The 27,837-nt window shown below is 45.0% G+C and overlaps 1 protein-coding gene across 2 annotated transcripts in view; it reads right to left on the bottom strand.

Moving 5' to 3' along the window:
* The window catches only part of FOXP4 (forkhead box P4), a 104,292-nt gene that overhangs the window by 60,871 nt on the left and 15,584 nt on the right, over window positions 1–27,837 (bottom strand). Inside the window, exon 1 of one of the 2 annotated variants that reach the window (XM_030220770.1) lies at window positions 26,864–26,882. The exons of the other annotated variant lie outside the window; for it this stretch is intronic. The gene's annotated coding sequence lies outside the window, so the exon portion shown is untranslated. Of the gene's footprint in view, window positions 1–26,863; window positions 26,883–27,837 lie in introns of those variants that run through there. 2 annotated transcript variants of the gene reach the window in all.

The following is a 27,837-nucleotide window of genomic DNA, read 5'->3' as shown; positions in this document are numbered from 1 at the left end:
TTTGGCACACCACTGGTTAACATCCCTTTCCTCAGAATGAGCTCCATTTACCACTCAACCAGTTTCTAACATGGTCACTTTAGGGCCCAAACTGAGGGCACTCAGTTTATTTATAAGTCACCTGTGTGGGACTTTGTCAAAGGTTTTGCTGCAATCTAATTACATCACCTTTCTCTAAAATGCAGACGTGATACCTGCCAACGCTGGACCAGAAGTGAAGGTCCTGATCCACATAACTGGGAAAGGGATGCAGCGTAGAAAGGGGTCTTGCTAGGAGCTCCTGAACTGCACTTTTCTGGTGCAACAGAAATGTATCCAGAGATGTTGAGACATTTTGCTGTCGGAGCAATTTGATCAAGTTCTAAGAACCTTGTTAACCCCCGATGAAGGCCACATTTGGCACAATGTGACCATGTTGGGTTATGTGGATGCAGTTAAATTTTAAAGTTGTTTTTATTTGAAGTTTTTTCTGTACACACTTTTTTTTTTGGCAGAGAAACAGCTGCACATTTTCTTCTGTGGAGAAAATCTCTAAGCAGGATACAACTGACAGACTCTTCCCATCCCAGCTGTTACTCTGAATGTACCAAACCAGCTTCCTTTCACTCCTGGGCCCTTTCTCTCTGGGCTCCATCACCACGCTCTTCAGAATACCTCGATCCTGTCTACCGTCAAAATCAGACCAAGATCTACACCTCCTGCTTTCCTTTTCCAGGGGTCTCCATTACAACACTGTCAGCAAGGCAGAGAGACTAAAGACAAACAGATATAACCAAAAATTCAAGAGGACACCAGGGCAGGAGAGGAGGGAAAGGAAAAGATTTGGGATTTAGTTTAAGCCTTTTCAGTAGTAGCTCAAGGTGTTACATTCAGGTACAGCAGTTAACTCCCTGCCCCTGGAGGGCTCCCAATCTAAGCATATACCTGAGGTGATAGAAGGTTAAGTATGTTGCCAAGGATTACAACGAGCCACAGTGGGATTTGAACTCTGGCTTCAAATGTCTCACAGTCTGCTCCTCTAACCATTAGGCTACCCTTCACTTCTGGAAGTATATTTTGGAGAAAGAGATTTGTTGATCAACACACATGAGAAGACAACAGTTTTCTTCTGCTGTCTGGCAAAACTGGAATGAAAAGCTGCAGAACATACTTGCCAAAACACCTCCTGCTAATCCCGTACTGACCTCATGCTCAGCTCTGCCAGTGCACCTCACTCCTGCCCTGTGACACCCCCTGCTAATCCCGTACTGAGACCCCACACTCAGCTCTGCCAGTGCACCTCACTCCTGCCCTGCGACACCCCCTGCTAATCCTGTACTGAGACCCCACGCTCAGCTCTGCCAGTGCACCTCATTCCTTTACCAGCGTGTCCGAGACTGGTGACAGAGGAGGCAGAAGGCCGTGAAGAAAGAAGAGAACTCAGAAGACAAGTCTAAGCAGCGAAAAGAAATTCAATCTCTGTGTTACATAATTGAACAAATTATCTTTAAACGTCAAGGAATGCAAGACTCCTGCTCCCGTTCAAGGGTTGTATTGTGCAAAGAGTTAATTGCTGTTAATTACTGTTGCTTTTTAATTAACAATCCCTCCATCTGTGCTGTACCACTAACCCTTAGATCCTCTGACATGGCAGGATATCTATTCTGGACTTTCCTTCTCCCAAAGCACAAACATCAAAGCTCATTCCAATTAGCACATGCACACTCTAATGAGCCCAGTTAAGGCTGATAGATGGCTGAATGTTCTCAGGAGAGCGCACACATCATCTCTGAGACAGACAGAGAAAACCAACTTCACGCATCTCGTACAGACTAGGCAGTGCTCCTCAGCTCCAGAGCACAGCACAGAACAACTCCTGTTCAGTCTGGATTTCCATTTTAGGATTAAGAAGGCAACGTACAATCAGGTACCCAAGTTATTTCCCTGCCCAAGGTCATGGAGAGGCAGAATTTGAACCCTGGCTTCCATGGTTCTCAGTCCATTCCGCTGACCACTAGGCTGCTCATCCACTCAATGACGCTTAGACAAGCAGGATAAATAACAGACTTCAGCAATTTTAGTTACTATAGAAACATTGGCTTAAATCAACAAACCTGGGGCTCAGAAGAGCCAGTTCAAGAGTTATAAAGCAGCCTCATACAGGCAGGATGTGAATACGCCCAGAGGGAGGGCGCAAGGCCGCGCCAGGCACAACACATAGAGGAAGAAACGGGCACCAAGGGGGAATTTTAGAATGCTTTTTTTCTGGGTATCAATACACACGTCCATGCACATCTGCGTCTGGGTGTTCTGGAAGGAATGGGTTAGGTGATGCAGCACCAGAATTGTGGCTTTTTTAAACTTAAATTCCTTTTTTATTGGTAAACAAGAACAAACATGCGATCAATCAAGTAAGCCAATTGGGGAACTGGCGTAGCTGCTGCCCCTTCCCCCCCCCCCCCCCCCAAAAAAAAAAAAAAAACTAAGGTAACACAAAGAACATCAAAGTGTGAAAGCAAAAACGAAATGCACCAGCAAAATACAAAAGCAAACCAGACAAGATCAATACAAGCATCAGAATCCGGGACTCTGATTCACACGTCCCAACAACAACATAATTATGCGCCCCAGAAACCCACAAGAACCCATGAAAGAGAAAAGAAAATGAAAATTAAACCGGCTCACGTCTTCCAATCAGTATTTGATATAGTTAAACCCCCTCAAAACCCTCTCCCCCACCCAGAGCAACTGAAACAGACCAAAACTAAAGAGTAAAATAATGTAATCTGCCCCCCCCCCTCCACAGCCACCCTAAGGAATGACAATAAAAGCAGACCATCTTAAGGCAACTCAAAAAATAAAGGGGAAAAGTAGTGGAAGATATTAAGAAGGCAACAGAACTATCTACTAAGTAACAAGCCAGGATCTCTAACAGATAAAGTTGAGCAATAAGTTTCCCAGATCTCATGAAACCTGAACCATTTAGCATTATCCAAGGGCCTGCATCTCTTCATTCCATCTCAGCCATAGCAAACAAAGGCCTCCTGCCGCTGGGACAGGGTGGAACAAAGGGGATCCCTCCAGCCAAGCAAAACAACTTTCTTCCCCAACATAAGAGCCTTACGGAGGAGACCCGGCCCCTCCTCAAGGTCAGAAAGGGCAGCCCCTACCCTCCGAAAAGCACCTTCCTAGGCAAAAAAGGACAAACCAAATGAAGGATCTTAACACAACTGCCTCCAAAAATGCCAAAACGGCCTATGCTGCCAGAACATATGACCATGCGTAGCTGTTGGCAAGCGACACTTTGGACAACTACCATCTGTGGCCATAGCAGAGCAAAAAGCCCGCCAAGGAGAGACAAAAGAAATTCATACTCCATTCCACAAAGCACCATATTAACAGACAGGAAGGGAATAGTCTTAAGACAATGCTTAAGCGTCTCTACTGTCACTATGGCCCCCCAGGTCCTCTGACCAAGCTATTCGGGAAGGAGATTGACTAACACCTTCTTGAAATATGCTAAAGACAACTTGCTATCCTCGCCTGCCCCAAACAGTTATGCAAGGCTTACACCGAAGAAACCACCACGTCCATTGCCCGAAGGCTCCGCACATAATGACGAGCTTGCAAACGTTCTGTTCGATCATGCTTTGACAAAAACGCACTCTGTATGTATAATGCTTCATTCGCTAATTTGGGGACATTTAGATGCAATGCTCTTTCTCAAGGCCTCCATTTAGCTGATGCAGAAAGCCTCGCGGTAGAGCCAGTACTCTTCTGTGAAATTAGTGCTCCAAAAATACCACTGCATGCTATAAGCAATGTGCATACAAATTACTGCCATGTTAAAATCGCAGCAGTAATCCACAGCTTATTGCTAAATGTCACTCTTCCTGTCAGTGTTTGAGCAGCGACTGGCTCAGGAACTGACAGAAAGGGTGGCAAGTCTGGTGGTCTTCAATGCCCCAAGTAGGAGTCCCATATCTTCCTCCCCCAGTCAATGCTGTCCAACCTGCCCCTGCCCCCCCCCTTAATATTAAAAAACACAACATATTCTGGGTGGTCTAGTCACCCCCCCCCCTTTCCAAAAAAATTCCCTGGTCTCTAGTGGCACTCGCCACTTCCTACCCACCTCCAACCTCACCTGACTTAACAAAACTCTCCGTGGTTCCTAGTGGGATGCCACTTCCAACCTCTGAGCCCTTGCTCAGTCCCCTCTAGACCCCACATCTTAAATGAGGCAGACACGATACCTACTTGCTCCTGCCTCCAGTGCCATCTTCAAAAATAGCAGCGCCCTGCCCCATGCAGTATATCATGGGGTGAACCGCATGGCGCTGGTCTACCACAAAGGAAAAATTCCCTAGGCACCAGGAAATTTTTGCATGGCCCAGATAAGATAAGATGATTTCATGGGTGAAATGCTGAGATCATGTTACCCCATTTCTTAAATCCAGAACACTGGCTCCATATAACCAGCCAGAGAACTGGGGTAACTACTCACACCACAGCATTTACCACGTACCTGCCTCCAACTTTAAGTGGTGCCTCCCTATCTGCTGTAGAATTTCCTAAAGAGAAGTTTGGACTGAGCTGTGGTGCACATATTTAATAAAATATCCATATATATATAGCCCCCCCCCCCCCCCCAATTCTATAATCTTGCACACACATTTTCACACTTAGCGTGCAAAACTGCATGCACAACTTACAGAATACTGCCAGTTACACTACTCAATTCATTGGAAATTAGGTGTTAATTAGCACTAACGACCAATATCAACAATAACTAGAGTTAATTGGTGCTAATTAGAACTAAGGCAAAATTATGTCTTACCTAAAAATTTTCTTTCCTTTAGTCATACCAGACCAGTCCGACTAATGGGTTAAGTCCATCCGCCAGTGGAAGTAGACAGAGAAAAAATAGTTCCAAGTACTTCGCCCTTAAGGGTACTGTGCAGCCTGGAATGCTCAGTATTTCAAATAACCAAGCAATGGTGCCTATAAGTTGTAGAGCCAGCAAGGTAGTGAGAATAGAGCTGTAGACTCACATAATGAGACGTAACTCAACTGGCATTCAGGTATCTCACTGAGTTAGTTGACGTGTCTCTTACAGGTTTAGTGTGCAGCGCTGCATATGTCTAGTAGCACTATAGAACTGATTATTAGTAGTAGTAGTCGTGCAACGACTGTCTCTTACATGTTCAGTGTAGCATTGTGTACGTCTAGTAGAGCTATGGAAATGATTAGTAGTACTAATAGTAGTAACTTATCGACCACTAAGACTCCTGTTCTATCCAGGTGCCCTGTGCCAGATGGAACTTGTAATGAGTTCCCCCAACCTGACTTGCTGGCGGAGTCTGTTGTCACTACCTCTCATTGTGTTATCAGAAAGGGAGCGCCGATGGTCAAATTCCTGGGCGATAACTATCACTGCATCCTCCGTCAGGCAACCAGCATCCAAGGAAGATGAAGGACGTACTTCTGTGACATTGGAGACTAGCGGCTGAGAAGAGATTCCTGTAACAAGCTACTATGAACCTTTGCCCATAGCACCACTTCCATCGCTGTCATCACTGACCCAGAACCTGGACATAGTCTCAGACCCTGGGCCTTCCTTGACTGAGAAGAAGATGAATCTGTTGAACCAGCTTCGACCTCCTGTGTCCAAAGTGGTGAGTCAGGATCCCTCTCCTGCACCAAGTAGAACTTGCAGCCCTCGAAGTGGGTCTGAGTCAAACTTTAGTCAGACTTACCACTGTCAGCTGTTCCCCCCAAGCTCACAGTCTCCACAAGTCTAACTACAGATGAGAAAGGCTCAGACACTGATACGCTATCCCACGCTCTCCAGCAAACCTCTTTTTTTTATTTTAAGGTTCTTGCGCTGGAAAGGAGAGCTCTACAGGAAACAGGGGAGATGTAAAGGGAGGAGAAGTAAACTCGCGGGCCACCAGTAGGGATTTAAAAACCTCCAGATATGACTCTGCAGACTCAAGCCACCCACAAAGATCAACTGGGGACCAGTTGACCAACTGGACCAGGAGCAAAGCACTCAGAACCAGAGGCTGAAAAATGTGTCCATCCACCTGCTGGAGATAGTACCCAGCTGGACTGGATACCAAGAGGGATATGTCTCAGCTCAATTTTCAGTTCTCTATCGCCACCTGCTGGCTGATGGACACAACTATCCCACAGGTTCTGGAATAGTGGGAAGTTAGGTAATGGAACTAGATTTTTAGAAAGCTTCTGCCAAATTTAGATTCCTGTGGAAATTGAACAACCATGGGATAGGAGGCAATATTTATGGTGAAAATTAATTTTATTTTTTTGTTTCTAAAATTTGCTTAACCACTGTTCAGGCAAATACCCATCAAAGTACATAAGTATTACTATACTAGGACAGACCGAAGGTCTATCAAGTCCAGCATCCTGTTTCCAACAGTGGCCAATCCAGGTTACAAGTACCTGGCAAGATCCCAAAACAGTACATTTTGTGCTGCTTATCCTAGAAATAAACAATTGTGCCTGTGCTCTGTCGAGCATCAAAATATAACAAAATGTTTAAACACACATGAATACAAGTGTATTGCTTCTTCAGCTTATTGAGAGTGGAGTAGTCTCATATGTAACACACGATAAAGATTATTTGATTTTTCACCCAATGACTGGGTGTATTATCTGTGTGTATTGTCTAATCATTGACTGAACCTCCACCACCCTTTGCTAATCTTATATATAAAGATATATTTCTGTTTGTCAATATGCTAACATCTAATTTTATGTAGCACTTAGCTTGACAAGTTGGTGCTCTTAAACCCCGACAGGTCCCCGTTTCGTGGTTACTTTCTCAAGGGGGAGTCACCAGTTCAAGTAACAGTCTCAAGTGCAACTGCAGCATTACTCTGTCTCTACAGAGTAATGCTGCAGTTGCACTTGAGACTGTTACTTGAACTGGTGACTCCCCCTTGAGAAAGTAACCACGAAACGGGGACCTGTCGGGTTTTAAGAGCACCAACTTGTTCAAGCTAAGTGCTACATAAAATTAGATGTTAGCATATTGACAAACAGAAATATATCTTTATATATAAGATTAGCAAAGGGTGGTGGAGGTTCAGTCAATGATTAGACAATACACACAGATAATACACCCAGTCATTGGGTGAAAATCAAATAATCTTTATCGTGTGTTACATATGAGACTACTCCACTCTCAATAAGCTGAAGAAGCAATACACTTGTATTCATGGTGTTTTTTAAACATTTTGTTATATCCTAGAAATAAGCAGTGGATCTTCCCAAGTCCATCTTAATAATGACTACGGACTTTTCTTTTAGGAAGCTATCCAAACCTTTTTTAAATCCCGCTAAGCTAGATGCTTTTACCATATTCTCCGGCAAAGAATTCCAGAGTTTAAATTACACGTTGAGTGAAGAATATTTTCTATGATTCCTTTTACATTTACTACTTTGTAGCTTCATTGTGTGCCCCCTTAGTTCTAATATTTTGGAAAGAGTAAACAAACGATTCACGTCTACCCGTTCCACTCACCTCATTATTTTATAGACCTCTATCATATCTCCCCTCAGCCGCCTTTTCTCCAAGCTGAAGAGCCCTAGCTGCTTTAGCCTTTCCTCACAGGGAAGTCGTCCCATCCCCTTATCATTTTCGTCACCATTCTCTGTACCTTTTCTAATTCCACTATATCTTTTTTGAGATGTGGCGACCAGAATTGACACATATTCAAGGTGCAGTCGCACATGAAGCGATACAAAGGCATTATAAACATCCTCATTTTTGTTTTCCATTCCTTTTTCTAATAATACCTAACATTCGATTTGCTTTCTTAGCTGCAGCAGCACACTGAGCAGAGGTTTTACAACGTATCATCAACAACGACACCTAGATCCCTTTCTTGGTCGTGGACTCTTGCATGATGGCAGCTATAATTCAGTTCCTCTTTCCCACATGCATCACTTTGCACGTGCTCACATTAAACATCATCTGCCATTTGGATGTCCAGTCTCCAGTCTCGTCACAACCTCTTGCGATTTAACAACTTTGAATAACTTTGTGTTTGTCAACAAATTCCAGTTATTCCATCTCTAGCTCATTATGTTAAAAAGCAGTGGTCACAACACAGACCCCTTGGGAAACCCCACTAATCTATCCTTCTCCATTGAGAATACTGACCATTTAACCCTACTCTCTGTTTTCTATCTTTTAACCAGTTTTTATCCACAATAGAAACACTACCTCCTATCCCATGACTCTCCAACTTTCCTCTGGAGTCTTCATGAGGTACTTTGTCAAACGCCTTCTGAAAAGCCAGAGACACAATATCAACCGGCTCACCTTTATCCACGTGTTTGTTCACCCCTTCAAAGAAGTGAATAGATTGGTGAGGCAAGATTTCCCTTTCACTAAATCCATGTTGGCTTTGTCTCATTAATCCATGCTTTGAATATTCTCTGTAATTTTGTTCTTATAATAGTCTTCACAATTTTGCCCGGCACCGACATCAGGCTCATGGGTCCTATAATTTCCCGGATCCCCTCGGAACCTTTAAAACATTGGTGTATATTGGCCACCCTCCAACGCTTCCGGTACCATACGTGATTTTAAGATAAATTACATATTACTAACAACAGTTCCGTAAGTTCATTTTTCAGGGAAGAATACCATCCGGTCCAGGTGGTGTTACATATTAAACATAATGAAAACATAAAGGAAATACAAAATTTTAAAACAGGATAGAAGCCGCCAAAAACAATAATGTTTAATTCTTGGATCGATTAGAACCTGTATCTCCTGTTTGTTCATACAGAATGTCATTGCTTCGCTGTGCGTTTTAAGCCATGACTGTACCTATGCTGACCCAACCAGCGAACCGGCTTAATTGGTCAATTTTCTCACTGAGGAAGGTGATTGGTGGGATTGTTGCAAGAACAGGTACTGGTGCTTTTCTAAATGATCTGGAAATGGGAATAATGAGTGAGGTGATCAAATCTGCAGATGACACGAAACTAATCAAAGTTGTTAAATGAAATGCAGACGGTGAGAAACTGCAAGAACACCTTGAGAGGCTAGAACAGTGAGCATCCAAATGACAGATGAAATTTAACGTGAACAAGTGCAAAGTGATGCACATTGGGAAGAATAACTCAAATTATAGCTACATGGTGCTAGATTTCACATTAGGAGTCACCACCCTGGAAAAGGATTTAGGGGTCTTTTAAATCCTCTCAGTGTGCAGTCGCAGGCAAAAATGCAAAACAGAAGGTTAGGAATTATTAGGAAATGAAAAGAGAATAAAACAAATTAATGTAGCTGGGTTTAAAAAAAAGGTCTGGACATGTTCCTGGAAGAAAAGTCCATAAACTGTTATTTAGGTAGACCTGTGGCGTCACTGCTTATCCCTGGGGTCAGTAGCCTGGAACATTGCTAGTTTCTGGGACTCTGCCTGGTGCATGTGACAGGAAATAGGATACTAGGTTAAACAGAACTTTGGTCTGACCCAGTAGGGCAACTCTTAAGGACATAAGAGACAAGAACTGGGCCCCACAGTCACTGGGCAGAAATTTCCTCTCGTTGGGCTGTATTTATGATCTTTAAAGGAGAATAGAGCTTGATTAATATTACTTTGGTGTGGGGTGGAAGGGGTTAGATAGCCTTTGCCCCCTCCTCCAAATATGGGCTCTAAGGTGCAGGAGACAGGGAAAGCCCAGACGGGGTTTCAAGAGGAATGAACAGAAAGCAAAACCTGGGACAGCTGAATTAATTTTTCAAGTCAGAGTAAAGTAATATTGACTTGAAGCCTGAAATCGGAATAAATCCGAGGACTCCTTTCAAAACCACCAGGTGGAGGAGGGAGTGTCAAGTGTCCCTAAAGCTCAGTCTCTACCACTACCCCAAAAAGTAACCCTGCTGCTTAATGTGCTCTCACCCTTCTCCCACGTGCTCCAGAGATCCGGGGGGGGGGGGGGGGGAAGGGAAGGAGGGCAACCAGATGTCACAAGCCCAAAGAGTGGGGGTGGAGACTCAGGACTGGATTTCCATTGGCCAGAGTGGAGGGGGGGGGGGGGGGGGTAGAGCAGATCCTAGTGCCCCAGCGATGCAGGTGGGACTAAACGAGGGGTAGCCTTTTTGTATGGAGCAGATCTGTATAAGGATGACGAGCACAAGACAAGGTTGTACCCTTATTAGAAGATTTATAAATCCAAGACCCAAGGTGAGATACATAAGAATCAAATAACTTATCTTAAAATACAAATCTAATTACTCAAACATCAAAACAGGAAAAATATGCAGGGCAGATAAGACTGACATTTCATAGGGCTAAATTTTGATTAGTATCAAGTGGGTTCCTAAAGTAACCAACCCTGGGAACATTACATAATAAGGTCACTCATGACACAAGCGCTGCGATTACTATCAGCTAACCCCACAGGCCAGCAAAGAAACCAAATTAGACCCTGCTGAGAGAGCAGGGGGGGGGGGGGTCACTCCTAGAAGAGAAGCTCCATGTGAGAAATCTCGTTCTTTCATCTCTGCCACTGTGAGCAGCACAAGGTACCGACTAGGTTCACGGATAGGGGGTAAGGGGAATGCAATCCCGCCACTTCTGAGATTCGGCCAGGTACTTGCGGCCTGCACTGGCCACTGCTGGAAGCAGGATACTGACCCAGGCAACTCTTATGTTAATGTCCAGCAGACAAGAAACGGCGGGACGTACCCAACGAGGACCAGCATTCCATCCCAAGCTTTGCTGTGTCTCGACTTGGTTGTTACAACGAAACTCCTAGTGTAGCATCAAATCCACAGGCCAGAGTAACAAAGGGCCAGAATCAAGGTAGTGTCACCTTCATTTGCAGAAGTTTTCTGTACTACCAGGATGCCCTACTCACCACCTGAACTAACTGTGCGCAAAGGCTCCGGTAGAAATCAGCCACGAATCTGATGTCCATGCTAACAAATGTATTAGCTATTAATCCCAGATGCAGAGAAGTGAGCTGAGGACCCGAAGGCTAAGCCCAGGGTATTTCACATTGGGTGCTGAGGTTAAGAGGACAGCCAAGAATTTAGCTCTATTCTTCTTGCCAATCATGCCCATTCTTCTCTTCACTATCCCGCACAAAGACCTGCAACCTTGTTATGTCTTGTGGAAGGCGAGGGGTACCCCTAAAAAAAAAAAAAAAACACACCCAGCAGGTTGAGCGCAGGAAGGGGGCTTGGGTGGGGGGTGAACTGGGCCAGATGTAAAGGACGTTCTGGTAACATTATAACAGTCCAATAATCTTCTTCTCTGCAGAAGGCTTAATGTTTAGGCGTGAACTTGCGTTACAGCACTGTACGATACGGCTGTGGTTATCACAGGCCCGTGTGCTGTGGTCCACTGGTGGCACATTTTCTGCATGTAGCACATTTACATACTGTTTGGTTACTGTATTGGGTGTAATTTTTTTTTTCACATGTGCATTAGGAAACCACATGCGGAGCAACTGCACAGGAACCCAGCTTCCTGCACAGAAAAAGCTCAGTAACCAAGATTGCCAGAGTAGAGCGCAGACGCCAGGGTGGGAGATACATGAACACAGTTCCCTCCCCCCACCTCTGTCTATCTGGAATTTCTGTAGTACTAGAAGATGTCAGACCATTCCTCGCCCTAGTGCCCCGTTCACGCGTTCTGCAAACATGTTGCTACATGGGGAGCAGAGAAAGTACAGTGCTGGTACCCGGGGTGCCCCAGTGCCAAGCTGCTCCTTCCTGTTATGGCACAGAGCCAGCAAGGCACACACGCAAGGCCCTGGCACAGAGCGTGTGCCCGTGGCCTGCCATCTGCTGAGCGCTACAAGGGAGGACTGACTCCACTCCATCTCATTAGGAAGGTAAACACAAGAGCCAGCTAAGTGTCTAATTAAGCTTCTAATTAGTCCCTGCTTGTTACTAATGCAAATTAGATTACACCGCTTAACTACAGCATGTCCACAACACCCTTGTTAATTGCGGCCTTTGAAATTAAATTACTCCCTAATTAGCATATCAAAGCCCTTGATTCTAAGCCAGGAAAGATGAGGGCAAAGAATGCTGAGCGCCAAGTTTTCTTAATCAGGGTCGCCTAATTAAGTGCTGACGTCTTGTAAAAAGGGTCCACTCAGACTATGTGCACATTCCTATCAAGCATGATCCGTGTGTGTGTTACCCTCCCACCAGCGCCAGGCATGATCCCTGCATATCCATGTTTAAATAAGAGTGTAAATATTTTAAAACTCCTCTGAATGTCACATTTAAGGATATGTAATCAAATACTCCACGGAACCCACTGTCACCTGAATTTGTTGCAAAAAAGTTACCCCAGTTTATTAAGTGCACTCACACTAGACAGCATAACTCACAACCCCCCTGTATCTGAAACATGCACACATCAGTAACCCCAGCCTTAAGTTGCATAATTTATGCACAGAACCGTCTGGGCAATTTTATCCAAGGTTAGTTCTAAGTGTCAGACACTGCTTCTCCCTGCAGAAATGCTTTCCGAAGTCTCTGTCTCCCCCCCCTCCCCCCCACCCCGCATCTATAACATGCGGTGTACTTCTGGTTTCCACTATACAACCTCTGAGTCAGGCGTCAGATCTGGGATCAGTGAATGCTCATTCCTCACCCATAACCGACCTTCGTCGTCGCTGTACAGAACCACAGCAGGAAACAAGGCCTGAAGGCCAAGGAGCTAAACGTTGGGCTGCCCAAGCAGGGCAGGGGCCATCAATACCTCACCACCCACCTCCCTAAATACATGACTCTGCCCTCCCTCTCTTTCATCCCTCAAGCTTTACAAAATCACACCTTATCCCTTCAGAGCTCCCCTTTTAACCCCTCCACAATCTGGGACTTATTCCAAAAAGTTTAAATGAAACAAGAAGCAAAATATATTACAGCAAAAACAGAAAGGGGGGAGGGGTTAGGAATGTGAGTCTGAAAGGAAGCCCCATAGCCAAGAAGCAGGTCACACTGGAGTGATGAGTTCTGGGCTGGAAAACCCGTCTCTCCCCTCTGACCCTTCAATACTGCAGACTGTCCAGTCACAGCTCAAATTCTTCAGGACTATACGGAAAACCTTCCCTTCCAGTAAACTCTTGTCACTTTCCACAAAGAAACTTGGTACAGTTGATTGCTAGATAAACCCACATTTAACATTATACCTTAGGAGTCAGCGCTCAAGAAAAAGATCTAGGTGACAAGAGTTCGCTGGAAGAGAACATGGTTTTACCAAAGGGAAATCGTGCCAAACGAATCTCATTGAGTTCTTTGATTGGGTGACAGGAGAATTGAATCAGGGACGAGCTATGGACGTAATCTACTTAGACACGGTTCCCCACAGGAGGCTCTTAAATAAACTGGATGGGCTGAAGATAACCCGAAGTGGTGAACTGGATTAGGAACCGGTTGACAGACAGACGCCAGAGGGTGGTGAATGGAATTCGCTCGGAGGGAAAGGTGAGTAGTGGAGTGCCTCAGGGATCGGTGCTAGGGCCGATTCTGTTCAATATATTTGTGAGTGACATAGCCGAAGGGTTAGAAGGTAAAGTTTGCCTATTTGCGGATGATACTAAGATCTGCAACAGAGTGGACACCCGGAGGGAGTGGAAAACATGAAAAAGGATCTGAGGAAGCTAGAAGAATGGTCTAAGGTTTGGCAATTAAAATTCAATGCGAAGAAATGCAAAAGTGATGCACTTAGGAATAGAAATCACGGGAGACGTATGTGTTAGGAGGTGAGAGTCTGATAGGCGGGCGGAGAGAGGGATCTTGGGTGACTAGTATCTTGAGGATTTAAAGGCGACGAAACGTTGACAAGGCGGCTGGCCCTAGCTAGAAGGGTGTTAGGCTGTATAGAGAGAGGTGTGACCAGCAGAAGAAAATGGGGTGTTGATGCCCCTGTATAAGTAGTTGGTGAGGCCCCACCTGGGTATTGTGTTTCATTTTGGAGGCCGTATCTTGTTAAGGATGTAAAAGATTGAACGCGTGGCATAAGAAAAGCTACGAGAATGCTATGGGATTTGCGTTACAAGACTGATGAGGAGAGACTTGCTGACCTAACATGTATACTCTGGAGGAAAGAGAAAACAGGGTGATATGATACAGACGTTCAAAATTTGAAAGATATATCCGCAAACGAACCTTTTCTGGAGGATGGAAGATGGTAGAACGAGAGGACATGAAATGAGATTGAAGGGGGGCAGACTCAAGAAAAATGTCAGGAAGTATTTTTTCACGGAGAGAGTAGTGGATGCTTGGATTGCCCTCCCGCGGGAGGTGGTGGAAATGAAAACAGTAACGAAATTCAAACATGCGTGGGATAAGCATAAAGGAATCCTGTGCCGAAGGAATGGATCCTCAGGAGCTTAGTCAAGATCGGGAGGCGGGGCTGGTGGTTGGGAGGCAGGGATAGTGCTGGGCAGACTTATACGGTCTGTGCCAGAGCTGGTGGTGGGAAGCAGGACTGGTGGATGGGAGGCAGGGATAGTGCTGGCCAGACTTATACTGTCTGTGCCAGAGCCGGTGGTTGGGAGGCGGGGCTGGTGGTTGGGAGGCGGGGATAGTGCTGGGCAGACTTATACTGTCTGTGCCAGAGCCGGTGGTTGGGAGGCGGGGCTGGTGGTTGGAGGCGGGGATAGTGCTGGGCAGACTTATACTGTCTGTGCCAGAGCCGGTGGTTGGAAGGTGGGGCTGGTGGTTGGGAGGCGGGGATAGTGGTTGGGAGGCGGGGATAGTGCTGGGCAGACTTATACGGTCTGTGCCCTGAAGAGCAAAGGTACAAATCAAAGTAGGGTATACACAAAAAGTAGCACATATGAGTTATCTTGTTGGGCAGACTGGATGGACCGTGCAGGTCTTTTTCTGCCGTCATCTACTATGTTACTATGTTAGGTGTCATTGTAGACAATACGCTGAAATCTTCTGCCTGGCCAAAAAAGCTAACAGGATGCTAGGAATTATTAGGAAATGGATGGTAAATAAGACCAAAATATTATAATGCCTTTGTAACACTCCATGGTGCGACCTTACCTCAAGTATAGTGTTCAGTTCTGGTCGCCATATGTCAAAAAAAGATTGGGTTCAAGGAAGAACAACCAAAATGATAAAGGGGATGGAACGCCTCCCATATAAGTAAAGGCTAAAGAGTTTAAGGCTCTTCAACTTGGAAAAGAGACAAATGGATGTAGTAACAGCGATTAGAGTATCTGGGTTTCAAAAAAGGTTCGGACAAGGTCCGGGAGGAAAAGTCCCACATCGTGATTGTGACATGGACCATGGAGAAGCCACTGGCTCGCCCCTGGGAATTGGGAGCAGGGAATGTTGCTACTAATTTGGGTTTCTGCCTGGAAATGTGTTGAACCATCTTTGAGATTCCGGAATCTCGTTACACTCGTGCTGGGTTTCTGCCAGTACTTGTGACCTGGACACTGGCCACTAGCGGGAGAGCAGGATACTGGGCCTGGATGGTACATACTGTTCTGACCCCGTATGACGAACTATTCGTTAATGTGCTTACTGTAACATGATGCCAATAGGGACCTACAGGAGTGAGTCCATGCAGGGAGAAACCTCACACTCGAAAACCCACATGAAGATACTACGAAAAAGATGTTCCACTCATGGGGAAACTCAAAGACGTAAAACCGTCTCTTCCCGAGATCCTCTTATTTCGTATCCTGATACAATCATTGGTAATAAGTCATCTGGATTACTGCAACACACTGTATGCTGGCTGCAAAGAACAGACCGTCAAGAAACTCCAAACAACCCAAAACACCGCCGCCAGACTCATATTTGGAAAACCAAAATATGAAAGTGCAAAACCCTTAAGAGAGAAACTCCACTGGCTCCCACTTAAGGAATGGACCACATTCAAGATCTGCACGATCGTACACAAAATCATCCACGGAGAAGCCCCGACCTACATGCTAAACCTCGTGGACCTGCCTCCCGGACCTCCTTCTCCTACATGAGTACGCAGTTATGGAACGCACTACCAGCTAACCTGAAAACAATCGAAGAAATATCCAACTTTCGTAAATCGCTGAAGACGTACCTCTTCAATAAGGCCTACAAAGAGGACCCATAGCTTAACTATACCCCCTCACCAATCCACTCTAATCCGAAAGTCATCTCTCTATATCTATTTTCCCAATACTTCTTTCCATCCTAATCTCTTTACATCACCAAATGTATCTGACACCCTGGAATGACAATACCATAACAGGACTCTGTAAGCCACATTGAGTCTGCAAATAGGTGGGAAAATGTGGGATTCAAATGCAATAAATAAATGGTCCAGGAAGGGAATCGGTGACTGGGAATATCAATGCACACAAGGCCACAGCTTAACGGTGAGAAACCATACAAATCTCACTGCTGCCTCAGCTGCAAAACCTACCATGTCTGAATGTAACTTGTGATGAACTCAGATTTGGAAAGATGAGAATCAAAACTTTAAAAAAATGGATGTGAGAGAAGAGAATAGCCTCTTGTGAGCCCAGTCACTGCTGTGGATAAACACTCTTCAAACAATGCTGAGGCTTTGCATGAAGTACAATCCTAAAAAATGGGCCTGGGGAAATAACACACCCAGAAAGTACATAAGTATTGCCACACTGGGACAGACCGAAGGTCCATCAAGCCCAGCATCCTGTTTAAAACAGTGGCCAATCCAGGTCACAAGTACCTGGAAAGATCCCAAAACAATACATTTTATGCTGCTTATCCCAGAAATAAGCAGTGGATTTTCCCCAAGGTCCATTTTAATAATGGTCTATGGTAGTGATTTCCAACCTGATCCTGGAGGCCCCGGCCAGTCAGGTTTCAGGATCCTAACAATGAATATTCATGAGAGAGATCTGCATGCAAATCATCTCCTGATATTCATTTGTGGTCATCCTGAAAATCTGACAGGCTGGGGGGCCTCCAGGACCAGGTTTGGGGAATCACTGGTCTATGGACTCTTCTATTAGGAAGCCATCTAACTTTTTTAAACCCCGCTACACTAACCGCCTTTACCACATTCTCTGGCAACAAATTCCAGAGATTAATAACACGTTGAGTGAAAAACAATTTTCTCTGATTCATTTAAATTTATTACTTTGATAGCTTCATTGAGTGCCCCTAGGCCTAGTAGTTTTGGAAAGAGTAAACAGACGCTTCATGTCTACCCTTTCACTCCACTCATTATTTTATAGCATTCTATCATATCTTCCCTCAGCCGTCTTTTCTCCAAGCTGAAGAGCCCTAGCCACTTCAGACTTTCCTCATAGAGAAGTCATCCCATCCCCTTTATCCTTTTCCGTCACCCTTCTCCTTACCTTTCTAATTCCACTATATCTTTTTTGAGATGCAGTGATCAGAACTGAACACAGTATTCTAGGTGTTTTCCATTCCTTTCCTAATAATTCCTAACAGTTTATTTACTTCTTAGCCGCCAAAGGACAATGAGCAGAGGATTTCAAGTATCATCAACAACGACGTCTAGATCCCTTTCTTGGTCAGTGATGTCCCAACGTGGAACCTTGCATGACGTAGCTATAATTCGAGTTCCTCTTTCCCACATGCATCACTTTGCACTTGTTCACATTAAATGTCCATCTGCCAATGAGACGCCCAGTCTCCCAGTCTCATAAGGTCCTCTTGTAATTTTTCACAATCCTGTTGCGATTTAACAACGTTGAATAACTGTGTTTTCAGCAATTTAATTACCTCACTAGTTATTCCATCTCTAGATCATTTATAAATATGTGTGCAAGGCAGTCCCAGCACACACCCCTGGGGGAACCCCACTATCTACCCTTCTCCATTCTGACCTTTTAACCCTACTCTGTTTTCTATCTTTTAACCAGTTTTTAAATCCACAATAGGACACTATCTCCTATCCCATGACTTTCCAATTTCCTCTGGAGTCTTTCATGAGGTACTTTGTCAAAATGCCTTTTGAAAATCCAGATACACAATATCGACCGGCTCACCTTTATCCACATATTTGTTCACCACTTCAAAGAAACGTAATAGATTGGTGAGGCAAGATTTCTCTTCACTAAATCCATGTTGGCTTTGTCTCATCAATCCATGCTTTTGAATATGCCTCAAGTAATTTGTTCCTTATAATAGTCTCTACCATTTTGCCCAGCACCAACATCAGGCTCACCGGTCTATAATTTCCCGGATCTCCTCTGGAATCTTTTTTTAAAAAATCGGCGTTAACATTGGCAACCCTCCAATCTTCCGGTAACCATGCTTGATTTTAAAGATAAATGACATATTACTGAACAATAGTTCCACAAGTTCAGTTTTTAATTCTATCAATGCTCTGGGATGAATACCATCTGGTCCAGGAGATTTGCTACTCTTCAATTGTCAAATTGCACCATTAAGATCCTCGGTGTATAGATATTTCATTCAGTTCTCTGACTCATCAGTTTTGAATACCATTTCTGGCACCGTGTATCTCTCCCAAATCTTCCTCTGTGAAGACCGAAGCAAAGAATTAACTTAATCTCTTCGCTATGGCTTTGTCCTCCTGAGTGCCCCTTTATCCCTTGGTCATCGAGCGGAGTCCAACCACATTTTTTTTTGTTACATTTGTACCCCGCGCTTTCCCATCTGTTGCTGGCTTCTTGCTTTTATATAACTATGTGTTTTTTGCCTTCCAACGCAATCTTTTTTTTCAAAGTCCCTCTTGCCTTCTTTATCAAGCGCTTTGCATTTGACTTGACATTCCATTTCTGAAGGATTTTTTTCTTATTAGCTCTAATAGCTTCATTCCACCTCTCGTTTTAACCCTCGCAGCTGTCAGTTTGGTCTTCCATCCTCCTTTTTAATTCGCAGAATATATTTGGCCTGGGCTTCCAGGATGGTATTTTTGAGGCAGCATCCACGACCTGATTGTAAATTTTTTACCTTCACAGTTGAGTCCTCTAAGCATTGTTTTTTCACCGGTTCTTCTCATTTATCATAGTCGCCATTTGAAACTTAAACCCTAACAACATTGGATTCCTGTGTGAACTTACTTCCAAAGCCATATCAACTATTGATCATATTATGGATCACTGTTATTAAAGCGGACCCCAGCAGCCAGATCAATGCTCTCCACTAGGATAGGTAGTTAGAATTTTTTCCTTCTCTTTCTCTATACACTAGTCCTTGGATTTCGTCAGTAAGAATTTTATCCTTCCTAGCATGTCCTGATGTTAATTTACCCAGTCAATATCGGGGTAACTGAAATCACCATTATTATTGTGTTGCCCAGTTCGTTAGCCTCCCTCATTTCTGATAACATTTCTACGTCTGTCTGTTCACCCTGGCCTATCAGATGTATTTTGTTTCCTGCAGAATTTTCAATCTATTTGATTCAAGGCTCTCGTTAACATACAATGCTACCCCTCCACCAATTCGATCCACCCTATCACTACGATATAATTTGTACCCCTGGTATGACAGTGTCCCACTGGTTATCCCTCCTTCCACCAGGTCTCAGAGATGCCCATTATATTCTAATTTTTCATTTAGTGCAATATATTCTAATTCTCCCATCTTATTTCTTAGGCTTCTGGCATTCGCATATAGACATTTCAAACTATGTTTCTTGTTCTTATTTACACCATGCACAGTAGTTGACAATGTTAATTTGCAATATTTGTCTGATTTTTATTTAAGGATACCTGATCTACTATGGTCTCTTTTGCAACCTCACTATTGGGATACCTTATCTTCCCTGTTTTGGTGATATCTTTGAAAGATACTTTGTCCTGAACCATGCGCTCTTGAGCAACTGTCGGCTTTCCCCCAGGTCCTAGTTTAAAAGCTGATTCCATCTCCTTTCTAAATGGTGATGCCAGCAGCCTGGTCCCACCCTTCCAGAATAGGTTCCCCCTTTCCCAGAAAGTTGCCCAGCTCCTTACAAATCTAAAGCCCTCCTCCCTGCACCATCACCTCATCCACCCATTGAGACTCTGGAGCTCTGCCTGTCTTTTGGGCCCTGCGCGTGGACGGGTAGTACTTTGGAAAATGCTACATAGTAACTAGTAGATGACGGCAGAAAAGACACTGCACGGTCCATCCAGTCTGCCAATAAATGTGCCACTTTTTTTGTGTATATCTTACCTTGATTTGTACTTGTCCAGAACCTACCCTATAGGTTCTGGATTTGAGCTTTCTACGTAAGAGTCTAAATTTGACTTCCAGAACCTCTATCCCACATTTTCCTATGTCATCAGTACCCACATGTACCAAAACAGCTGGCTCCTCCCCATCTAGGTGACGTGTGAGGTCTGCCACCTTCGCAGCAGGCAGGCAAGTGACCAGGCGATCCTCACGTCCACCAGCCACCCAGCTATCTACAAGCCTAATAATCAAATCGCCCAACTAAAACAGTTGTCCTAACCCTTCCCACCTGGGAAGTAGCTCCTGGAGACACATTCTCTGTGCGAGAGGATATTGCATTCCCTGGTGTGCTGGTCCTGTCTACCAGTGACGTAGCTACATGGGGTCACGGAGGCCTGGGCCCACCCCCAAATTTCCTCTGGGTCCCCTGGTTTTGCTGGCGGGGGTCCCCAACCCCCCCGCCAGCTGAAGCATTGTCCAGCGCCAGAGTCCAGCGCTGCCTTGTTGCCTGCCCTGTCTTCCCATCACATCCAGAATGCTCCTTTTAGTGAGTGGAGGAGTAGCCTAATGGTTAAAGTGGCGGGCTTTGATCCTGGCAACCTGGGTTCAATTCCCACTGCAACTCCTTGTGACCTTGGGCAAGTCACTTAACCCTCCATTGCCCCAGGTACAAAAAACTTAGAATGCGTGCCCTCTAGGGACAGAAAGTGCCTGCATATAATATGTACAGCGCTGTGTACATCTAGTAGCACTATAGAAATGATTAGTAGTAGTAGTGAAACTGGAGCGTGCAGGACGTGAGGGAAAGATAGAGCAGGGCGGAGACTGGACCCACGCCAGCCAAGATATTTGCTGCGGCAGTGGGTAGGAGGTGGCAAACCAAAATGTGCCCCCCCACCACCTAAGGCTCTGGCCCCCTCCCACTGCGAGGTCTGGCTACGACTGTCTAGAGGATTACTTCCAGCTGCACCAGGGTGATGCTCTCCTTTAGAAGGCCTCCCTCCCTCCTCCAACGCAGCACAGGGGCTGACAGACAGGAGGTGGGACTCTCTACAATGTCCCTGTAGGCCTCCTCTATGTACCTCTCTGTCTCCCTCAGCTCCTCCAAGTCTGCTACTCTAGCCTCAAGAGAACGGACTTAAAACGAGAACACCCAACCATCACCACAACTCTGCTTTGCCCTATTGCAATGCTAAGTGCAGCAGGGGCGTAGCCAGACTTCAGCGGGAGGGGGTCCAGAGCCCGAGGTGAGGGGGCACATTTTAGCCCCCCTCCCCCGGTGCCGCCAACCCACCCCCCCGCCGTCGCCTATCTTTGCTGGCGGGGGACCCCAACCCCCGCCAGCCGAGGTCCTCTTCTTCCTTCATTCTGTTTCTGAGGTCCGACATCCTGCACGACGTCAGACTCAGAAACAGAACGAAGGAAGAAGACTTCGGCTGGCGGGGGTTGGGGTCCCCCGCCACCAAAGGTAGCAGACGGCGTCGGCGGGTTAGCGGCGGGAGGGGGGGGTTGAGAGGGTCGTCGGCAGAGGGGTCCAGGGCCAAATCTGCGGGGGCCCAGGCCCCCGTGGCCCCATAGCAGCTAAGCCCCTGAAGTGCACTTGTTCAGTATGGGAATATACAGTTCACTTGACAAAACTGAGACTGATACTGGGCAATATGTGCCAAATTATCACCTGCTACCTTAAACCAAGGAGTGAAGTAGCCTAATGGTTTAAGCAATGGCCTGAAAACCAGGGGAACTGGGTTCAATTCCCACTGCAAGCTCCTTCTGACTGTGGGCCAGTCACTTGACCCTCCATTGCTCCAGGTACAAAATAACTAAGTAAGTACCTGTATCAAATAAGTAAACGGCTTGGATTGTAACCACAGAAAGACCGGTATATCAAAATCCCATCCTGTTTCCATCTCAACAGCTTCTACATCCTAGCCAGACTCATGGTCAGCCAAACAGACACTACATACCTTCTATATAGTCAAACCACAATTTTAAGAAACCCTGAAGTGACAAAGAAACTTTCGTATGACACCAAAAGTCATTACCAGCCCAAGGGCGGCTTGCCCATCAGGTCATGAGAGAGGCCCAACTTGGACATTACACCTCAAGGAGTAGCAAGTAAGCCACTTCGTGTGGAGACAGAGGAGGAATGAGTAGGCCATCTGGAAGGCCTCAAATCACCTCTGTACTCAACCCACAAGCCAAGAGCTGATGTGAGATAATGCAGAACCTCTATCTACAGTGGTTCGCAACTCAGTCTGTGACTGTGGCAAGAGGCAGACTTGGACCAGCTCTTGGTCTTCCCATTGCTGAGAACAATGTGGGGCCTTTCTGAGGCCAACACATGAGTCCTGAAATAGGTCTGTTGGAAAATGGAACCTGAAGATGACAGAGGTAGATGGTATTTCCTTTATTTTATTATTTTTATTTTATTATTTAGATTTTTGCTCCCACCTTTTTCAGTAGTAGCTCAGGTGAGTTACATTCAGGTACTCTGGATATTTCTCTGTCCCAGGAGGGCTCACAATCTAAGTTTGTACCTGAGGCAATGGAGGGGTTTAAGTGACTTGCCCAAGATCACAAGGAGCAGAGGTGGGATTTGAACTGGCCACTTCTGGGTTGCAAGACCACAAGACCGGTGCTCTAACCCTAGCCACTCCTCCACCCCATAGAATCTTGTTACTCTTTAGGGATCTACATGGAATGTTGCTACACTTTGAAATTCTGCATGGAATCTTGTTATTCTTTAGAATTCTAGAATCTTGATTTATTTAGATTTTGCTCCCACCTTTTTCAGTAGTAGCTCAAGGTGAGTTACATTCAGGTACTCTGGATATTTCTCTGTCCCAGGAGGGCTCACAATCTAAGTTTGTACCTGAGGCAATGGAGGGTTAAGTGACTTGCCCAAGATCACAAGGAGCAGCAGTGGGATTTGAACCGACAACCTCTGGATTGCAAGACCGGTGCTCTAACCACTAGGCTACTCCTCCACCATAATAGGGTCTCACATGAACCTGCATCCCCTCAGCAGACCAGAACAACATGGTACAGGGCTACTTTTAATTACTGATAAAAAGTATAACCCACATCACCAACAGCTCTAAGTGAGAATCATCAAAAACAAGCAAAACATTAAAAGATACTGTAATATAAGAAGTAATCACTGCTTCACCTGGTCAGGGACTATCTCAAATTACATAAGGAAGTTATAAGATCAGCAGGTGGGCAAATCTTCTCTGACTTTAGGGATTAAGAGAAGAGGCATTTTGGGGCCCTTAGGCTAGCCCCCTCCCCCCACCCCCAACAAAAAGAATATAATTTTTTTACGCTGTTCCTTGTATCTTATACTGGACAAGACCTCTGTCTATTAGGAAAATGACATTGTAATACAATAATAGTATCAATCCAGTTTCCAGGGTCTAGAATATTTTCTGAACAGACACCAGAGCAACGAAAAGAAGCAGCTTTTAAATTTTTTAAATCTCTTGCATGTTAATTTTCACTTTCTTCATTTCAGAATACTGTATTAATGCTTATAGCATGATAGACATTTTCCACACATATGGCAGACCACAGTTTGCTTTTCAAGCCTTTACCACCCCCCCCCCCCCCCCTCCCAGGAAAGAAAACCAAGCAGCCCATCACTCCACTCGGCTAGGGAATGATTCCAGCAGAGAAGGATTCCAGCTGAACCCCCAGCCATGTGGCCAAAACAGGGTGCTCACCATCCCATTCAACAAACTTTAGCCTGGAGTACACACAGCTGAGAGGAGATTCCACAGAGGTCTATAAAATGCTGAACAGAGTGAAACTGGTAAATGCAAATCGATTGTTTAGTCTTTCAAAAAGTACAAAGACTAGGGGACATTTCATGAAGTTACATAGGCGCATTTAAAATTAATGGGAGAAAATATTTTTTTCACTCAAGGAACAGTTAAGCTCTGGAACAAGTGGTAAAAGCAGTTAACGTAGTTAAGATTTGGACAAATTTCTGGAGGAAAAGTCCACAAACATTGAAGTAGATCTAGGGAAAGCTCAAGGTTAAGTAGCGTAAAATCGTGCTATTTATTGGAATCCTGCCAGGTACTTATAACCTGGATAGGCCATTGTTGGACCTTTGGTCTGACCCAGTAGGACAACTCTTACAGTCTTATGCTCTAACACCCAACATATTAGTTAATCAAGATGTGGAGGCCTTCACCAGTCAAGTCATTCTACAAGAGGGGAAGAAAGTGAGCAGCCTGAGGCCTCTGGGGGATTCCTTGGTGTGAAGCCAGAACTTTACAAGTTCAAACTGAAAGATCCCAACAGGCTGGGCAGAGGAACAAGGCGGACACCTTTCCTCTCAGAACCTCAAGCTACAGAGCCAGAAACTACCCTGTGGTTCCGCTAGAAAAAACTCATAGCCCAGGCAGCCAGCCACAAGGACCCAGCTGCAGGGTAAAAAGGTCGTCAAGGCCCGAGGCAAACGCTTCTTAAGCAAGTCGCTCTCTCCACTGGTCACCAGAGAAAAGGTTTACAATGTACCACGCTTCTGCCCGAAGAGTCTGGAAAAGTCACATCTAATGCCAACTCCATTAAAGACGAGATAAGTGGCAACGTTCCCAGCACCGGTGAGAGGCATTCACAAGCCAGAAAAGGCTTCTTAATGAAATATGTAGCATACACGTTTTAAAAAAAGGATCAGGTGGCTTTTCAGAAGTGATAAATTGTAAAGGCATCAATTTCTGGCAGCCAAAGGACGGCAGCTTTTTATACATTGAAAAATAAAGACGAACACGTTCTATTCTGTTATTTTTACACGATTTCTAACATTTTTTCTTAAGTTATAATGCCAGATTTTGAAGAAAAAAAGAAAAAGCAGGCAGCAGCTAAGGAAAGAGACTGGTTTTAATCACTCTGTGCCCAGGGCTTCTTTCCCCACCAGATTCAATTAAGTGATAACAAGAGACATCAAATTAATTTTTCAAGGATGTTAGACTTTGATGAAGGAAATCTCTCTGATTTTAATCGGGGCGGTGTTTAAAAGGCACAAATGAATGAATATCCCTTTGTAATAACCAGAAAGAGCTGCCGAGCAGTTAGTGCAAACTCAAACCATTTAATTAGGGGGGAAATGAAAACTGTAGAAAGAAATTAGAAAACGGCCCTCACCACCATCATTTTTTCATTTTTGCCTGGATCGGCGTCCTAAAAATATTAATCTCTGCTAAAAGTAAAAAACTTACAGAGGTGACCCTTCCACCTTTCAGTAGAGAATGGTGGGCCACGCACAGAGAGCAGAGATGGAGATGTGCCACGGGAATAGACAAGCCAGAGCTACAGTTGACAATGAGCTCAGCGAAAACACTGGATGTTCAGTCCCTGGGACAGTTACGAGAATTTCCTTTATTAAAGTAGACTAATTTGTTTTTTTCCTCACCAACCTTGATGATTCTGCCCTTAAATAAAAGTGTTACAATCTCTAATGAAGGCTGATGTCATCCACCCTGTGGTGCAGAGAGACCGAGGACAAGGGACATTGCAGAGCTCTGTGTCACTCCTCAACTATGAGGTGGTATCAGCTCTAAAATCAGATTAACACAGTCAAAACCTGTACTATTAAATTAACCAGTTCTCAAGACCAGGGCTTTTTTTGAGGGGGTACTGAGTACTGGCACCTTTTCCATTGTCTGCTAAAATTGACCCATGGCCCTCAAGTTTTAATGAAAGAGCTCGGGCTCTACACACCAATTCTGCCTTGTCATAGATTCTGTGACTGGTTGCAAGGGGGCCTGGCTATTGTGGGGTGGGTCCCTCAGTGATCACCTCACCCCTGAAAGGCGGCCTAGCATTTGGGTACCAGCACCTTTTTTCCTAGTAAAAAACGCACTGCTCAAGACAATCCAAAATTTGAGGGTCCAGACTGTACACGTGGTCTGAGAACTGTTTAAACACGGATGTCACATCTTAAAAAACACCACAACAATGCAAAAAAAGGAGGCAAGGTCCTAGGACCAAGGGCGTAATGTTCAGAGCTCGCCTTAAACGCTGACCATCACGGACCAATTAGACCTGGATATCTGGTTTCCTGCACTCCTATGTGCCCGATTAGATATCCGGGCACAGTCGATGTTCAGTACTGGCACGCAGAAAACGTCCAAGTCTGCTCCGGATAAGGCCTCGGTTAAAGAATAGTGAATATTGGATCCCAAGAAGTTCAAAGTCCAGCTGGACAAATACGGAATTTCTGAACAACTCCGATGACCACTGGACCCCCAAGCAGGGCAAACACCCCAAATCTGAGCTAAACTATTTACAGACTCTTAATCTGACCGTTTCCAACCAGACCGTAGGAATCTGCATGTTCACATGCCTTAAAAACACAGAACAGGCTGCATCAATTTAGCATACATTACCCTTGTGAATTAATGCACGTGAAAAGGTTCCAATGTGCATTACAAATTTGTTTTTATTAAAACAAAGGTGTGAAATTAACCAAAAGAAATGTCCAAAACTCAGGGAGAAAGTATAAAATGACCCCAATTTTTGTTTTCACACACAACTCTAGCGAGCAACTTCACAGGACAAAAAAAAAGAAGAATCAAAAACACTCCTAAGCCAGCTCCTGCGCAGAAAAACCAGGCTGCGAGGCCCACAAAAATCAGACTAGCCTTGGCTCTCCCTCTGGCACCTCAGGAAATGCCGAGGGTCTTGTTTCAAAGACACCAGAACCAGCAAATAGATCATATTACACACCTGAAATCCAAGAGGCTCTAAAGGCAGAGAGGGCAAGAAAGAGGAAAAAACAGGTTAAAAATCAAGATTCCCGGAATTTGTGCCTGCTGAAAAAAACAAACAAACCTTCCCTCCCTCCCTCCCTCTCTGTGGCTCTGTTTACACCTGGCATACAAAGCCTCTTGTTTTCAACAAACTATTCCATCTCTGAACTGAGGTAAAAGCCACCTCAGCCCTCCCTCAGGACACTGCTGTCCCTCTTTAGGAACCCCAAAGGTCCTTCCATGGAGGGCAGCCCAGGTCGGAAGCGAAGGAGCTGCTTCTTCCCCATGTCCAGATGGAACGTTTTTCAGCCCAACGTCTGAAAAGTACCGTCTGTCAAGGCGGCTAAACGTGGTATCCCACAATACTCCTGGAGTTGTGTTTTAGAAATTTAACTTGCTTACATTGTACATTTCCGGGTGCAAAAACCCACAGAAGAAGCAGGTACATTATCAAGGGGAAAGAACACGCAGACTTTCAGTTTGAAAATTGGACCAACGCCAACAGGTCAAAAGTACCCATGAAAACAGCTGGAAAATCTCTCTTCAGTCTTTCAGGCAAGATTAAAGCACCAGCGCCCTCAATGCCATTGCCAGCGTCTATAGGAAAAAAATTCATTTCATAGTGCCCCCAATTTCTGTCCTGGTGGAAGACACAAGCTGGCCAGAAGAAACCCTCTGCTCCTGAGGGTCTATCCAACGGCCCACTCATTGTTCCAATTTCCACATCATTTATAAATATGTTAAATATCACCGGTCCCAATACTGATCCCTGTGGCAATCCACTGTTCACTGGCCAGAAGTGCACTTACTCCTCTTGTACGAGCTACACTGAAGGACATGTTCAGCTCGTAATGGTGCATATTATTCTGGGGGAAACAACGCAGGCAACATACATGAGACCATCTATCCAAGACAGGGACTCCCAAACCAGCTCACCCACCCCTCCCACAA

The sequence above is a fragment of the Microcaecilia unicolor genome, chromosome 12, assembly GCF_901765095.1.
Source record: "Microcaecilia unicolor chromosome 12, aMicUni1.1, whole genome shotgun sequence".
In the NCBI taxonomy this organism is placed as follows: domain Eukaryota; kingdom Metazoa; phylum Chordata; class Amphibia; order Gymnophiona; family Siphonopidae; genus Microcaecilia; species Microcaecilia unicolor.
This window is presented reverse-complemented; position numbering and strand designations above follow the sequence as displayed.